The 12,620-nt window shown below is 40.9% G+C and overlaps 1 pseudogene; it reads left to right on the forward strand.

The window, feature by feature from the left end:
- Positions 1-7,141: 7,141 nt before the first annotated feature.
- On the forward strand, positions 7,142-7,630 carry LOC114617799 (annotated as a pseudogene).
- The last annotated feature ends 4,990 nt before the right edge of the window (positions 7,631-12,620 follow it).

Raw genomic sequence — 12,620 nt, forward strand, 5'->3', positions numbered from 1 at the left:
GTGTGTGTGTGTGTGTGTGTGTGTGTGTGTGTGTGTGTGTGTGTGTGAATGCTCGCATGCACTTATTCTTCTCCAATGAACAGGTCATCTGAGGGCAGTGATTCGTGACTCACATGTGTAGCCTGACTTTGACTTTGCAGCTGGGTTCAGTGGAAACAGACCTTCCCTCAAACCTCAGTTATGTTACCTGCAAGCTGTGCAGTTCCTCTTGAGTTATTCAAGGTCAATTTCCCTGTCTATACATGACTATTGTGAGGATTAGATGAGAGAAGACAAGAGGCTAGTCAGCGTTGTGACTGCCTCATTTCTTCCTTGTTACATCTGGGGCATTGTTTCTTGACATTATTGATACTTCTCATAAATGGTATTTTAAACATGTTAGCTATTGCTCCAGTGCCAGGTGGTACCAGAGATGTGCTCTCTCTTTTATGCAGAATGAACTACATTGTTTGGTCTCTGATGATCAGTTTTCACCTGATTGAAGATGAAGTGGCCCTCTTGAGGATGTCTGGCTCTATGCTACTGCACAGGTAAAAACCACTTGTTTTAAGTGGAATCTCTCTACAAGATAATAAAAAAGTTTTGAGATAATATCTATGTTGACAAGATATCTGGGTTATGTTGTTAAAGAATATTATTCTTATCAGGAAGAACCGACCAACTATAACTGTTGGTAAGATAGACTCAGAAAATAACAAGGCAGTGGCTAGAGAGGAGAGACTGAGTTAACATAAATCTGAACAGTTCTCCATAAGGATGAGCCAAGGTAGGTTTTAAACTAAGTTATTGTTTTCATATAATTTTTTCCTTTTTAAAAGCTGCACTCAAGCAGCTAGTAGGCTCTTTATATCTTACTTTAACATTGTGACCATAAGCACATTTATAGTCTTCTTCCTAGGAGTCTGAATCCAGTGATATTCAATCTACATTTTAAAATAAATGATGATTCTTTTTTTAGAGACTGGGGTTACAACTCAGTGGGAAAGCTCTTGGCTAACATGCGCAAGGACCTGAGTTCAACTGCCCATGTGACAGAAGAGAGAATGAAAGAAGGAAGGATGAAAGGAAGAGAGGAAAGAGGAAGAGAGGCCATCAAGCAGGAAGGGTAGGGGAAAAGGAAGGAAGGAAGGAAGGAGAGAGGGGAGGAGGGGCAGGAATTCCCCCTAAGCTGAATCCATACGGAAGGCAGAAGCTGTGGGTTCTGGTACCATGAAGAACTGAAGGAGCACCTTCCCATGGCAGAACCTGAGAATGTGGCATTACCACAGAGGAGTGACCACAAGAGGCAGCAAGACAGTGAGGTCCAGAAGTCCTGTGTAGCCGACATTCTTGAAGTAAAACGTGACCAGGAAGCAGAAATCACAGAAATGGGGAAAAAGCCTCAGAGGCTGGAGGAACAGGAAGAGGCAAAACCCCACAGTAACCAAGTTATATATATAAATTTATGTGATTATGATTTATTTATATAGTGGTAGGTAATTCTTTAACCTTCAAAGACACAAAGCAATAGCACCAGTAGGCAAGTAACAACTAGATGTTTGATTTTAAATGAGCTACAAAAACAAAACAACAACAAAAACCTCATAGGTGTGGCATCAGTGAGCTCCGGGGCTTCTTTCTCCACACACATATTCAAACCAAGTACAGAAGGAATCTAAGATTAAAGTTATAAAATGCTCACTGTTCAAGCCAAATCTGTGAGCCATTCCTCGGGAGACCCTCTGAAACCTCTCTCTGCTGCACTCAGCTGTTATCTAATGGTTGCCCAAGTTGTGTGGGCTATGAGGACATTCACAATTGTAGTGAACCTAGAAAAACAAAGCCTCTGGGTACTGAAGTGCCACCTCTACTGAAAACTTGGAAGTTCTCAGACTCTAATGGAAGATCCAGGAGTGTTGTAAATACTTGAGGCAGGAAGCGGCTTTTAAGAGAGTGTTCTTCACTGGAAGCAGTCCACTGTCTCAGCTTGCCTCTTTCCAACTGTCTTGACCAGAACTAGACCATGCAGGTCCCACAGAAGAAGGAGCACCTAGGCCTATGCTAAGGAAGAGTAGGTGGTGGACTCAAAGAAGGGGAGGGAGGAAACAGAGAGGGAGCACAAATGGGGAAGGAGACTGGAACCTGTGGAGCTGAGCCGCCTCATCACCAGCGTATTCTGTCTCCGTTAGTTACCTCATCCACATCAGACAACACAGAGACAAAACAGAGAGGCCTGCCCTGACTTCACACCAAGCCTTTTCTTGAACTCGGGTTTCATATCTTAGTTTCAGGAGGAACAGCAAAGCTTTGGGATTTTCCAACCGAAGTCAGTTCTACAGGATTCACTCTTGAGGAGAGAATCAGAAACTTCCTTCTAAACAGCAAGTCAGTACGGTGATTAATGAGCTCTTCAGAGAAGAGTGAGTCATGTTTAGAGTCCATTTATAAATGCGAGCAGTCTCACAATGTCTAAGGGCTATCCCAGACATAATTCAAGGAAATTCACAGGGCTTCATGCCTCCAGTCACATTCTCCCCTGCTTCTGAAAAGGAATATCCTGCCATCCATCCATTGGTATAGCCAGTGTTACAGGTCCCAGCATGCTAACTTCCATGAAATCTCAACTCATGACCACTTCTTGTCTTCAAGCCACGTCCAGGCAGCAAGCATCTCTGCTTCCACATTGCATTCAGGCAGCTAGTGTCTCTGTGTTCTTGCATTAGCACCGGGGACTCTAAGCAGCACACTGAAGGCCTAACTTCACTCACACAGCTCCACAGAGTCACTCCTTTCAGCTTCTATGTGGTGTATGTTATGCCCTCGCTGAGTCTTTGCAACCAGGGTGAATGACAGGGACTACAGCTCACATGTTTTCCATGTCTCTTTTCTGAGGTTAATTAGAATTTTGCATGGAGAAGGTGGGATGCTACCTGAACTGAAGATGAGATTTTTTCCTTTATCTTACTATGACTTCTTTCTTTTTCTCATTATAAGCTCTTAAATATTTTCTCTGATTGCTTAAATAATGCACACCATCGATAAAATATTTGAACTACAAAAAGAGAAGACTGAAATGCAGTTGCTATTTAGCCTTGAGACCCCCACCCATGTACTTATCATCCCCCACAACTTCCACTATGCACATGTACACTTGTCACTTTTTCAGAGGCACGAAGTTCACATGTGTATGATTCTTACAAAGGACACCTTTATCTTCAGTAAAGTAGGTCCTTCTGTTGTTTGTTCTGGTTTTAGAGTCACCCCTTTTCTCCTTTGGTCCCATCCTTGAAGAACTGATTATCTTCTCATCCCTTTCTCCTGCAGTCCCATCCTTGAAGAACTGAGTATCTTCTGCTCTCTGCCTCATCTTCATCAACTATCTAATCACAGTCAGGTTTCCTCCTTGATCACTCTGTTTACACACATAGTCACGCACTTGTGTACACACATATTTGTATAATAGGGAAGACGGTCCCTCATGCTTTGCTCTTTAGAGTAGAATCCCTTTACAGAAATTTTCCAGACTCCTTCTCTACACACATCATACTTGTTAGTTCAGCCAATGATAGATACAAAGGCAGAAATCAAGTCCCATCTTCAGCCAAGAGCAGCTTCCTCACACCTGTCCCCACTCATGCATATATGCTGTGCTATGTTCCATGGAGTAGAAAGAAAATTCTATAGGGTTTGGTAACATGCTATATTGCGTGTCATGGTAGCAGGTTCAAGGCCAGCACAAGCTACAAAAGCAAACAGACAACAAAAACATGGTACCATACCAACACACTGACAAGTGAGGATCCAGAAGCCTGTTTGAGCACCAGCTGCTGTACTGTGACAGCTATAAAGAAACAAACTCAAAATACTGAATGCACAGATTAGCCTCTCCTGCATCTACCCCTCCCCTTTACCCTAACAGTTAGAAGCTGGCTCCCGACCAGAAGGCATCAGGGCAGATACAGTCAGATGTTCTGTTGCATCAAGGCTAGACCTTAACATCATGTGCCGTTTCACTTTCGAGGCAAGACTCTTTTGAGGTTAAGAAATACACTCGTTTAAATGATAAATGTCATGTTCTTTAAATGTAGACAGGATTGTTACTTTGCATGTTAAAAATCCTAAGAAGAATAAAATACAGGCTTCGAGGGTTTAAGATGGTAAGATACAATGGAAACTACAGCCTTCCTAGTGCTGTCCAGTATTCATGGAGAACACTGAACTGATTGTGTGTGATAAGGAAGGATCCTTAAGGTAGTCATGTCAACATTCTGTGTCTCCTCCCAGGGTACAGAAAAGCAAGCTCATGTTAGGGCCGAACTTAGGAGAAAACTTCATATAGCTTTAGAGCTATTTATTAATCATGGAAAATATTCTCCTTAGATGAACTTTAAGCATATTTCCTGGTACGCCAAACAGTGGATAATGGGAAACTCCAGGGAAAGTAGTTTAGGAAGGACATGCCAGTGATATTTGCTACCCATCTTAGAATGTCTCCAGTTTTCAAAACTCGGAAACTGCTCATCTGAAAGGAGCCATTGATTGAGTTTTAATGAGTCAACCAAATATTCCTGTAAGACTGGCACTGAAAAGGAAATCTGAATCCCTTCCTCTGACCAGCCATGGGGAATCCCACTGTTTTGATATTTCATATTACTGGGGTTTGACTTGACTCTAAGTTTCCTATGGGAAGAACCTCTGTGATGAACAAAATCTGTGATTTCAGCTGCAAGTCCTTTATTATCATTGGCGCCTGAGCTGCAGGGCTGGCAGGTTTCAGTTATTACAAGGATCCTTCACATTCAGTATTGCCCAGGAACCAGGCTTTGCTGGCCTTGGCTCCTCACTGGGGTATGGATGACTTTACAGTCTTTTCTGCTTTTTCTCCTTCTGCAAGTTTAGTGCAGTAAAGCTTGCCTAGACGCTGGGAAACTCAAGCCTAGAAAAACTTATGGAAATGTGAAACAGGGCTACAGAGAAGACAGGGTTCCAATATGAAGGAGCGCCTTCTGAGTGGCAAGCACTGGGATGGGCAGTTTTATACGAATTTCATTTCATCTTAATGATACTAAGATGTTGGTATTGTCTCCATTTTACATATGAAGAATCTGAAGCTCAGAGGGTACTCAGAACTTAGTGTAGTCAACCAGCTAGTTAAGGAAATAAACTGCTTTAGGGTAAATTTTTTATGTATCATATATAGACTGACAAATACGCACATCATGATACTCATCTCAGTGGATTTTCAAAAGTGATGCCCATGTAACTATAACTAAGCTATTTTATTCAGGTAGTGATACTAATCAGGAACTTTAAAAAGTTTCTGTGGTTTTCCTAGCCATTGGTTATTAATGAGATTTTTTAAATTAAGAAGGGTCTCTTAGTAAAGATCCCAGTTCTTATTTTTCATTAATAAAAAAAGGTTTGTCCACCTCATCTGATGCAATCTTAACACCAGCCACTGCAGAAATAGAGATTTCTGTACCTTTCCCCAGAGCAGCTGCTTTCATTCTTCACGTCCAGAAGCAACCCAGATCAAAGTTTTGTCAGATGAGGTACAGGGAATTGGGACCCATAATTCAAAGGATTCTGGGAAAGCCCATGATGCAATGCTACCATATCCAGTCAGTAAGAAGCCAGTGAAATCAACTTACTGATTTTCTTTGCTTTGCCTTTGGGGATATTGTGCATTGAACCCCAGAGCTCACACATCATAGACAGCCAGCAATATCTCCAACACCTGATTTACACCTAATATAATGTATGGCACCACATAACATTGTGAGGGAGAACAGAGTCTTTATGACCAAACTGGTGTCATATATGGTGGCAATTTGATGCATAGATAATACAATTGTTGCTAATTATACAAAACTAGTCACTAAATTGGTCCCATGTTATTATGCAATAAGGAGTTGATTTGTTATTTGCAAATAGGCAGTTTGCTTTTTAACTGTCTTGACTTTAGTGTGACCATTACTGACCATCAAGAAAGAAATGATAATCATTCCTAGACATAGAGTGTATTGCTGAAACCACAATAAATTTACAGCAAAATAAGCTGCCCACACCTTCCCAAATAATCTGAAAAAATCTAAGTCATGCTCTGAGGTTAGAAGACTTCTTATTTTCTCTTCCTCTTTTGCAGAAGACTCAGGATGAGTTAGCTTTCATTCTCACAGATTTTCTTAGCTGGTATATTATAAATGGGAATGAGAACAGTTCCTTAATGGGCTTCTTAAAAAAGATCTCAGAAGCAGCTTTCAGCTGCCTGGAGGGTTAACTAAGAGACAGCAAAGAGTCACTTGAAGGAAGTGAAGCCTGCAATGTTTCTTCACCTCGGTCTTCAGTGCCCAAAGTGACTTCCATAGCAGATGTCATCAGGCTATTATGGACAGGTGTCCTGCCTTTGTGACCATAGATGGTCATTTCTGAGACTGACACCTCACCCAAGGCACTCATGGGTTAGTAAACAGTCCATAGAAATAGGAAGTAAAAGGCTTAGGCTAGGGGTTCTGTGCTGACCAGTTATTGCTCAACAGCTGTGTCCTCTACCAGGAGAGAGTTAGAATGTGAGTTGGTAAGTCAGTACAGGCAGCCTACAGAAGCACCCTGAGAAGCCAACCACTGCTTGGATATATCCCCCAAAAGTGATATCTCTCTTTGAAGGAAATATCTGCATTCATGGTAACATTACTTACAATTGCCAAAGGACAGAAACACCCTAAATGTCCATGAATGGATAAAGAAAAGTATGTCTACATAATATATGGAATGTTATTTGTTACCAACAGACAAGAAAATCCTATATGTGCAACCCAAGGGACTCTATGCTAGGTTAAATACACAGACACAGAAAGATAAATACTAGAAGATCTTACATGAACTTTAGGTATGTCAAACTCATAGCACAGAGTGGAATGGTAGCTACTAGCACTGAGAGAAAGATGGGAAATGAGCACTTGCTGGTCTAGGAGTGCGAAGTGTCAGTTTGTAAGACAAATGTGTTCTGGAGATCTGATTCCAGCATGATGACTGTAGTCAGCAATAGTTATCAGCCTACTTAAAATCTGCTAAGACGTCTTATGTACTCTCATCATTAAAAAATAAAGGAAGGGAGCGTGAACCTTAGTTCCCCGCGCGATCCCATTTCCACTCCGACAAGATGAAAGAAACGATCATGAACCAGGAAAAACTTGCCAAACTGCAGGCACAAGTGCACATTGGTGGGAAAGGAACTGCTCGTAGAAAGATGAAGGTGGTTCACAGAACAGCCACAGCAGATGATAAAAAGCTGCAGTTCTCCTTAAAGAAGTTAGGGGAGAACAATATCTCTGGTACTGAAGAGGTGAACATGTTTACAAACCAAGGAACAGTGATCCATTTTAACAACCCTAAAGTTCAAGCGTCTCTGGCAGCAAACACCTTCACCATTACAGGCCATGCTGAGACAAAGCAGCTGACAGACATGCTTCCCAGCATCCTAAACCAGCTCGGTGCAGACAGTCTGACTAGCTTAAGGAGACTGGCCAAAGCTCTGCCCAAACAATCTGTGGATGGAAAAGCACCACTTGCTACTGGAGAGGATGATGATGATGAAGTTCCAGATCTGGTAGAGAATTTTGATGAGGCTTCTAAGAATGAGGCAAACTGAATGGAAGCAACTTCTGAAGAAGATGACATTTGCAGAAGTTACAGGAGCTGCTATTTTACATCATGACTGCCTTTTAAAAATTTTCTGTTTATTATGGATCTGATAAAATCTAGATCTTTAATATTTTTAAGCCCAAGCCCCCGGACAGTGTAGCTCTTTTCAGTTTTCGCTTATATCTAGTTCTTTGCAGCAAATTAAGCTGAAAAAGCCTGGGAACAAAGTTTGGAAAAGGTTAATAAAATTCTTTGCTACTTAAAAAATAAAATAAAGGAAGAAACCAGGGAGTGGTGACACATGCCTTTAATTCCAGTACTCTGGAGGCAGTTGCAGGCGAATCTCTATGAGTTCCAGGATAGCCTGGTCTACAGATTGAGTTCCAGGACAGTCAGGGGTACACATGAAGCAAACAAAAAAACAGGGGAAAAAAGTAAGTAAGTAAGTAATGAAGGAAGGAAGGAAGGAAGGAAGGAAGGAAGGAAGGAAGGAAGGAAGACCAACATACTAATTGGCTTGTTTGTGGTGATTATTTCCCAATATACATATATACCAAAATATCAAAGGGTTGGATTCCATGCATCAATCAGACAATCAATAAAATCAAATTGGATGCCTTAAATATAAATAATTCTTATTTGTTGATTATACTTGTTTATGGAAAAAATCATTAATTCTTGAAGAAAAAGTTGTAGTAGGAATTGATGATGTCCATTCACAACAAGCCAGTTAGGACGTAAACATTTTATTTAGAAGTAAAGCTAGGTACTAGGCTACCTGAATATAAGCTATAGAGGAAAAGATAAGAGGCCCAGGGCGCCACACATGGATATTGAGGTCTTTAGGGTTACACATCAAATCCTGCCCAGCAACTTGAAGCTGAGTTGTGTCCCTCAGAGGGCTGGGGGCAACACTATGTCACTTCCATTGCCTTCTCTCAACTCTATCTTACCCGTTTGTTACTGCCTTACTGTAGCCTCACCCATCAGGCCAGGAGGCCATAAGCCAGAGGGGTTCTGGGGATTTATTAAATATTTTAGGGCTGGATGCTGGGCTGTGGCCAAGACACAACATGATGGACTGTGTTTAGTTCAAGCACCTGATAGTGCATAGTGCCTCTCTAGCAGGAAAGCGAGATGCCTTGGTTTTTTGACTTAAGATTTCCAAGGGCTGAGGTTTCAGTTCAGTGATACAGTATTTACCAAACGTATGCAAGGCCCTGGGTTCAGTTACTAGCACTGCAACACACACACACACACACACACACACACACACACACACACACGCCACAAGACCATATGACCATATGATCACAAGAGAGCATGGAGTAAAGATACATGGAAAGAAAGCTATACAAGCATACACACACACACACACACACACACACACACACACACACACACACAATGAGGCTTTAATATTCTCTGCTATATACTACATTTACAGTACTCGTGAAAAAAATGGAATATAGAAGATTATACTATAAATAGGAGTCTGTATCTCTAGTATAAACCTAGATGCCCAAGAAAGCTTCTGACATGAGGCTACATTTGAAATAAGATTTGAATATTATAGCAGAATTACAAGAGATGGATAAATATGCTGATTTACATTTACTGCAGAAATGACAGAGTTTGACTGCTTTGGACTACTGAAAAGTGGTGACTGAATATTAGCGTAGAGTTGTAGGAGGAAGGAAGAGGGGCAGCTGGCCAATTGAAAGGTTTGGCTGGAGAGGGAAGTTGTGCAAGGGTTCAGGCTTGGGGAGGAGTTCTAATTCTCATTGAGAAATCTGAATCATATTCCACAAGCCAAGCTTTTGATAGTTTTTGACATCATTATTAAACAAGAAGGATGTTTTCAGGCTGTCCATCTGCTCCTGAACAATGTCTACCCTGCTGGCTGACATTGTCACCCTATGTATGTTTGTTAGCACTCATGTATAATTTGGAGGGTTTTAGTAAACTATTAATATAAGAAAACAATAGCTTTGTCTTGTGTACAAATAAAAATGAAGCACTATTTTGTCCTTTAATAATGTTCTAAGTAAAATGATGGGATTGTAGGTAGCTTCTGTGGGGCTGGGGTGTAGATCAATTGGTAGAGTTCTTGACTAGTATGCATGATGCCCTGTGGTGTGTTGGTACATCCCTGTAACAACGGCACTTAGGAGGCTGACAAAGGAGGAACAGGAATTCAAGGTCCTCAGCCTAAGCTAAAATCAGTAAACAAACAAACAAACAAACCTCCTACAAGACAAGAGTTTAAGATTCTGTACTGTTTTTTTCACCAGTGTGATTTAAGATACCCACTAGTTTCCAACTAGAAAACAGCACACATATTTATGTACATAATTTTTAACACATAGTCTTGATATGTAGACCAGACTGGCTTACAACTTGCTGTGTAGACCAGGATTGCGTGGATCTTAAAGAAAATGTTCTTTTTCTGCCTCCTCAGTACTGGGATTGCAGATGAGTAAAAATTAGCCATGGACTAAATATTTATTCTCTGTTTGGTTATTTCTGCCTGGAAGATAATTAGTTCCCAGTCAAAAGGCTGGGTGGACATGAGGAAGGAGCTTTGGTCTTCTTTGGGTCAATGTTGTAAACATCTAAGGTCTACCATTATGGAGGGTGGAAGAATAAAAATATCCATTGCTTTATCTCAAAGACATATGACATTAATAGAGGTGATAAAAGGAGAGATAACCTGAGGAAATAATAAAGAAGCAATCAAGCAGTTGTGAAATAATGCCCAAAGCAAACCTAGAGCTAGAATGTGCCTTTGGCATCTCCCAAGTCCCTGTCTTCAGTGGTGTGAACTTGAGACTACATTGTTTTAAGAGGCCTTTTTGGAAAACACATTAAAGTTAGAAACCTGCTCAACAGTGCTACAGAGGATGAAAAGAAATGACCTTGGTACTCAGGATGCTGTGACAGAGGGAGCATGAATGTACAGTCAGTGAGGGCCACATAATAATTAGGGCTACTTATACATGTCAGTGAGAAGAAAGGAGGGAAGGAAATGAAGGGAAAAAGAGAAGGTAAAGAAAGAAATAATGGCTTTTTTGTTACTTAAAGAACAGCTCAAAGGCAAGTGAACTCTAGTCATAACCTAGGTCTAGGTAAGTGAGTCATGCTGTGAAGAAAAATGACTGACTTCTGTGGAACCAGCTGCTTCCTAATGTGGGTAGTCCTCACCAAGCACATGACCTAAGCTTAGGTCTCCTGGGTGGGGCTCAAAAGGAGTATGACTATAATTGTTGTGAGGGTCAGTGCATGCCATCTGGATACTAAAAGAATTTAGAGTATTTCTCCCCCACTTCTGTTATATTTTGTCCCTGCTGTCTTCTTGGCCTCCTGGGACGTGCACTCTAGGAACAGGAATGACTCACTTCCTGGGGATCTCTTTGAAGCAACTTGTCTCTATACTGGTTGTGTCCAGCACTGACTTTAAAAACCCAGCAGTTTCAGTCCTCAGGACGGAGAGGAGTGGGGGCACAGTCTTTTCATAGGAAGATGAGGGTGTAGAGATCTGTGTGAGTCCCAGTCTGGTAAGCAGGGTCAGAGTGGTGGAACATTTTGTACACTTGAATGGTCAAGGAAGAAGAGTGCCCAGACTATTTAGATCCTCATGTGAACAACATTGTTGTTTGAAATTTGTTGGTTTTCTTTACATTTCAACATTCTGAATGTATTAGAATAAAAGAAATAACCAGGCTCTCTGTCTGTGGCCCCTTTTAGCCTTTTGATGGATGGCATACATCTGCCATGACTTGCAGTGTCTTTCACTCATCAACACTCAGCTTGACCACTAACTGTGGTCATAATTTCCACAATAAAGGTCCTAAGTCTTTTTCTTGGGTTCTCTTACTGGTATATATGTATGTGTGTGTATGCTTTCTGGTAATTGAACATAGAGCCCCATGGATATGCCCTACACTAAGCCTCTGTGCTCCATATTATACTTCCCAATAGTATTAGGTTAGAGTTTTCTGTACATTTTTTAAAAAGCTTTGCTAGGAACTGATTGCATGTATTTAGGTGCAGTATAAGATTTAAATTCATGCAAACAGTAGATCAATATAATTGGCATATCCATTGTCTTTAACATCTATTATTTCGTGATGAGTTCATTTAAACTTTTTCTTACTGACTATTTAAAACATATAATTAACTGATGCTCTCAGCCACAGTTACTTTCTTATGCTCTAGAACAGTAGAATTCATTCATACTACTTGGATGCAGTATGGTGCCCAACGACCATTCTTCATCCCCCCTCCTACCACATACACAACAAAAATAATCTAAAATATAATAAGATAAAACAAGAAACAATATATTAGAATTGGGAAAAAACGGAAGGAAAAGAGTTCAAGAGAACACACAGGAATCAAAGACCTACTAGTTGGCACACTCAAGCATCTTATAAAAACACTAAACTGGAAGCTATAATATATGCATGCTGACCTGTGCTAGCCCTGTGCATGATGCTTCAGTCTGAGTTCATATGAGCTTTGATCGTGTTGAATTAGAGGGCTTCACTTTCTGGGTGTCCTACATAGGGCTTTTTTTTTTTTTTGTATTGTGGGGCATTCACTAGAGAAGACTGCTCAGACATGGGTTTCAGCCAATAGAAAGTCTTTAGTAGTCTGCTGATGACTAAACTAGGTGCTTGGGATTCCAGTGAAGCACTGACCTTTTTCAGGACATGCTTTTAAGCACAAAAGACCATGTCTGGGTTGACATACGTCAGTTAACAAGAACGGTTAGCCAAAAGTAGACCTACAGAAGCCAAAAAGCAAGGTTATTAGATTTAGAGACTTTCCCAGAACTATGGATTTTGGTGGATTAAGTCTTTTCTTTCCTTTTGGCAGCTCACACTGTCTATGTGCTGTTTTACAGCCTGAATAGCACTCCCATTATGGAGTGGGTTGTGCTAAGGTTTGGGGCTCTGGTAAAAGTAGAAGTTGGCTTTCCTTAGGCTAAGCAG

Source organism: Grammomys surdaster, unplaced genomic scaffold (genome assembly GCF_004785775.1).
Source record: "Grammomys surdaster isolate TR1022 unplaced genomic scaffold, NIH_TR_1.0 138, whole genome shotgun sequence".
Classification (NCBI taxonomy): Eukaryota; Metazoa; Chordata; class Mammalia; order Rodentia; family Muridae; genus Grammomys; species Grammomys surdaster.